This window comes from Mya arenaria, chromosome 6 (genome assembly GCF_026914265.1).
Source record: "Mya arenaria isolate MELC-2E11 chromosome 6, ASM2691426v1".
Taxonomy (NCBI): domain Eukaryota; kingdom Metazoa; phylum Mollusca; class Bivalvia; order Myida; family Myidae; genus Mya; species Mya arenaria.
The window spans coordinates 62,292,985-62,298,984 of NC_069127.1; positions in this window are offsets into that span (position 1 = coordinate 62,292,985).

A 6,000-nucleotide genomic window follows, 5' to 3' on the forward strand; every position below is an offset into this window, starting at 1 on the left:
TATGATCATAATGAGCAGATTTTGTATCCAATTTTAGAGGAAGGTAAGCCCATTAAATTGTCTCTGAAACATATTTTTCTGTGAAGTATTCTATTTTGCAAGTGAGTGCTTTTATTATGCAATATGGCTGTGTCTCATAAAAATATAGATGAAGGGCTGGAAAAAGGGGTGGACGAGGTACATTGTAAATTGGCACGTGTGTCATGCCCGTAATGCTACATAGCGATGATGAAAATTCTCTGGTATGTGACCCAGATCCCCTTAAATTCTGGACATAATCCCCTCGGGAGTCTTTCAAAATTTAATGGCAATTTGTTTTTTTCGTACTTGCATCTTAAAATACTTTGAAATTTGTCGAATTAGACCTGCTAAAAATTCCCCCTGAATACTACCAAAATCCCCCTGAATTTTCAGACTTGTGAACAAATCCCCCTGAATGGTCTCCAGAAAATATGGCATGTATGACCTAAGCAATATTTTTTTTCAAGTTAAATATTTTTTTTATTCTTTTTAGTAACACAGAGTTAATTTGTCTTGCTTAACATAGAATTGGTATTAACAGCTTTTGAATGAGCAAGTAATGAGTTTTGAATTTTGAAATTTTCTAATCTTAGCTCGTCATTTTCTTTTTGAAGACAAAAAGTTGATGTTTTGTCACAGCCTGATTGACATTGCCAGCGATGTTGTTAAAAATTGTCAACCCTGACCATCAGATTCAGTGTGTGTATACCAAGTGATAAATTGCATCATTAATGCTATGTCAGAAGGCAATAATTTGCTTCAAATGAAGACTTTAAACAAAGATAACCTCACTATTTCTTCGCCATTTTAAATGAAAATTAGTCTACACCGCTTACACCTTTGGTCTTTTAAAAGAGTTTGATTAAGAGTTTAGTTTCTTAAAAGACTTGGACAAACCTTTTCACAGTACAGCCGTCTGATGGAGCACTTTCAAAACATTATTTTGGTAACAGGTTTGTCAATGTGTTTGATAAACATAATCACCATATCAAACTTCGGTAATACAAAGAAGGCGGGGCTCTTTAAGCAGCATGGACTGCCATTTGTTTTGTTTAAAATGGTGTAGTAAAAGAAAAGTTCTCTTTGATTTTTGTCTTCATTTTAAGCAAAATGTTGCCTTTTGACGTAGCACATATGATGCAATTTATCACGTGGTATTCACACACCGAGATTGTACTAATTCCAAAATATTTTCTTCTGTATACTCCTATATTGAATCAATAAAGATTTTGCTGAATTCAATTTAAGTTGCTGATTAACATGTGAGTCAAAATCTGTTTACTGAAAGACACTGAAACAATTATTACATTTTTTTTTACCACTCAATGATTATTCAATACATTATAAAGTTCATGGATCTGCATATATGTTTTATTTCATTACCATATCTAACATTTGTTAAGTTCCATTGTGATATATACATTTATGATGTATTCTATATAAATGCACTTATCCTTAAAAGACAATCACATTAGTATTTTAAACTACTGTCTAAAGAAAAAATTATCTTTATAAGCTTTTAGCTTTCAATAAAATTCTTGAATATTTAGAATATAATATATGTTGTCACTTGTATATTTTCATAAAATAAATATGTTTAAACCAACCCTGACAATAATTAAAAAGAATAATTCAAGATATTGAAGTCAAACTTAGAATACATGTTAACAGAGTCAACATGCAAGGCTAACAACTCTAGTGTCAATAATTGAAATGTTATGCCACCTTTTGGACTGTAAAAGAACAGACGAGCATTGAACTGTCTATTGTGTAGAGATGTTTTTTGTTTCTGTTACACCATGTGATTAAGTGCTATAGTTTTGCCTTCATATATATATATATATATATATATATATATATATATATATATATATATATATATATATATATATATATTTAGACCAATCCAACCTTTGGGTAACTTTGATGCAACCTTTGGGAGACTCGTGTCGCCCATAGGATATATGTTGTGTCGCCCAAAAGTAATTGTGTTTTTTTCTATTAATTTATTTTTTAAAATAATAAAACAATTTTGCAAACGATTTTGAACGCTTTAAAAAGGTTCAGTCATTAAGCATTAATCAGCAGGAATACCATTTTAGGAAAAATCATGAATTTCAAAAAAGTGTGTATATTTTGAAAACAACCTTTGGGATACATTTATATTTTTATTAATAATTTTCTTGTCATAGTTATATGTTTAAGATAAGAGTTCATAAATGTGAAAAACAAAACTGTTTTTAACAGAAAATTTAATTGTGTTCAACTTAAAAGATTTCAAAATTCCCTCAAAAAAATAGTTTCGAAATATGCGTAAATTCCGTGTTATTGTGTCGCCCAAAGGTTGATGTGAATGCAATACTTTACAAAATATAAGAAAGACCTGTACTTTTCGTTGCATTTGTTACTTTATTTAAAAGTTTATAGACACAAATGTCAAAAGTGCTTATCATAATAGTTTTATCTTAAAATGTTTTATTGAACAATTGCGCCACCCTAACTATCCAGGGTAGCGGCCCTGACGCAACTACGTGAGAACAACGAATGGCAATTCTAGGTTCATATGCTAACTCTCAGATAAAACTAATAAGCTCAGAGTGAACCATTACAAGCCAAATACAGCACATATATCTTAGTCATGGACCTATAGTGATTCATAACAGTTATTTGACATATTTTAGTATTGTGCCATCACAGATTTAAATGTTTTTCACTGCACATATCATTTTATCATGAAAACTTATAAGGTTGCCTACAAAATATATGGCCTTTTATACAAAAGCTGTATCTAAAATCTTTAATCGCTACTAATTGACCAGTCTGTATCTACAGAAACATAAATCAAAGGTAACAATTTCCTATATGGAATGCGTAAAGACTGCATGCTGCCCGTAACCATTCCAAAATGTTTGGTCTTACCGTACTAGTCATTAAATAACACTTTTTTTCCGTTGTCAACAAATTTTGCGGAATTCATTAAAAAAACAAGTGGTTTAGGTTATTTATTTTTTGATCTTATACCTTTTTTATTATGTTACAGGCTCAGTTAATATATGTTTATTTCTTTATAAAAAGAACGGTTTAGCAAACGAAAAACTGTTCATCGCGTAATGATGCGTTAATACTATTACCAGGCAGTTGAGCGGCATTAACTTTATAGTGAATGATTAGTTGACTGACTGTTTTCATGTAATCATATATGTGTTTCATTTATCGGCGAAAAGAACTGCATAAATTATATGTACGTCAATAGCTTTGAATTAGGACAAAACATTATTATGACTGACTGTTATAATGTAATTGTATGTGTGTTTCTATTAACGGTAAAAAGAACTGCGAAATGGTATATTACTGAAAAATATATGTACGTAAATAGTTTTGAATCATATTATGGTGACAATCGTATGAAAAGTAAACCCATACATATGTATGACAAACATACCTTTTGAGTGATAAACTTTTTATTCTTGCTTTATTATCCATTTATGGAAACTATTTATTGCTGATAATAGGATTTTAAACATGTATTTAGTAGCTTAGAAGGCACTGAACATGAATGACTGGTGGGTCCGACAGTAATCAATTATTGTCTCATAATAAGGAAATTCTGTGTTTTACGCATCTTTCTTCCATATCTAACTCGGTATCTTTCATAACAACCATTATTTTTCTCAGTTTCGGTAAATGGTGGTACTTCTTATGTGGGAGTGAGAGTGCATCTTTAAATGAGATTCCCTGTCAGTTACTCTTCTACTAAATTTGTAACACATAAAATGTCGCAAAATAGTTCTCTACTGTTTAATGTCCAAAGAAAGTCCAAATTTAAGTATACTCAAATCTAATGTTTGTAAACATCCAACAGTTAACCGCTTGAACCCTGAACTGAGCGATGAAGAGACAGCACTAGTGTCCCGTCTGAGAATGTCCTGCCGTTGGAACTTAAACTGAGCAATTGCATAAAATAGTTTTGTTGTTAAAAACAGGTCAAATAAAATGTGATCCCAACAATCATAAGCAATTTTGCTGTACTGTGTTTATATGGTTACATCGTAAACGTGCTGTCTTTTAATGCCAGACCCTTTACCCATATCATGTAGTTTTTAGTCGCTGTAAAAAACTCATGGATATGTGTTCACCTTTATATTAGTGTAAGTAAGAGTGTACATTTTCCAGATTAGCATAAAAGTTGTGTCTTATAAAAAAAAAATTTGAATGTAGACAATACAACGCGTTATCTCATGACTTAAATGTCGAGTATATGACGATATATGTTTATGCAAGCCGTGTTTAAATTTATTTGGAATACACAGTGACTTAATTAATGTTAAAATTGAAATGTGACAAATACTTCAAACATCATGAAATGTCGATAAAATCTATAAAAAGAAAGCATTGGGTGTGACTGTTGGTCAAGGGTATTTTGTGCATTGTACACGAGAGTAACTCGAAAGTATGTGCTTCTGGTCATACTGATAAAGTGATATATTTTCACATTCAGATAAGTTAGAAACCGTTTACTTTTAACTCAAAATGGCCCCTAAACGGTGGCAATATTAAGTTATCAGAAGACCATATTTCCTTGATTGGATATAGTTCCACTCCGGACCAGGATTCGAAGCAGGGTTTCGTGCGAAACAACAATGCCGCTCAACCGCCTGGTAAATGACTCATTTTTATAAAAAAATATATAATAATTGCCCTTTTTAGCATTGTCGTCACTTTCAAATGTCGAAGCACAAACCTGGCACCCATATCGGAGAGCCAATGTCAAAGTTTGTAAACAGATACATTTTCAATACTTATCCTTTCGGCCAGCTCCTCAGTGTACGACCTTGCAATATATGCTGCAGCAGTCCTCAAATTCTTACACTTGTTTTAAATTTTTGCGAAACTGATCAAACCATCATTTGTTAAAATAATATCTTTAACCAGTTTTAAAAGAGTAATCAAAGTAATGGTAAACATACTTTTTCACTATGGTCCTTTTAACACTCGTTCGGCAAAACGTCAGAGACTTTCAGTTCTGGTATTTCAAGCTCATCATTGTGCAAAAACTACTAGCAAAGAAATTTCCATATGTCGTATTAAATAAGCAGGACTCGTGTACTTAACTATTTAGCCATTTAGTACCTTTTTAAAAGTCCAAATAATTCAAGTAAAAAGATGAATAACGATTTGTGTCCCCGTATTATAGCTATACACATACTCTGCTGTATAAGTCAATTAAATGATCATCTTAATACCTGCATTTGCATTCTTATATCAATACGCAACTTTCCACAATTACAACTGCACTCAGCAAACGTATTCTACAAGGTATTTTTTTCAATTAAACTAAACGTTCTCGAAAAAACACCATCATCTTTTAAAGATAGTATATGCTTGCTAATAATTTCCTTTGCCAACACATTTAGAGTTTAAAGTTGATTCTTAATGAGATCATGCAGTATAAGTCACTTGAAATGTGGACTACGCCAAACGTTACATATAAGGTAGGGAGTAATTCTCAAAATCATATTAAACCCTTATCTGGAGCTTTGGTTTCATGAACAATGCACTGCCACGGATAAGGCATGAAGGAAATTTTAGTAGAATCTACTCTACTCTTGAAACCTGACTTAATTTATTACCAGGGTATGTTAGCTCAACTAAATGAATCCCAACAAAATGCATTGGACATTTTAATTAGGTTTATGTTAAAGCCTTCTTTTTACAACGCCAAATACCTATGGCTCGAAAACCCACTTACTATTTATATATATATATGTTTGATGTACATACTTGTATCTTAATTATGCGCTCTACGTATATCTTTGGTGGAAAAAATGAACATATTGATATGAACACATTTATATCAGTTCTTTTTAAAAAAAAAATATTGATCATGCTCAAAATATTGGACTGAAATTACTGAGACAAACTGAGAAATATTCACATACTTTCCGTTTGGCATTATATGACTATGATACAAATTGTAGC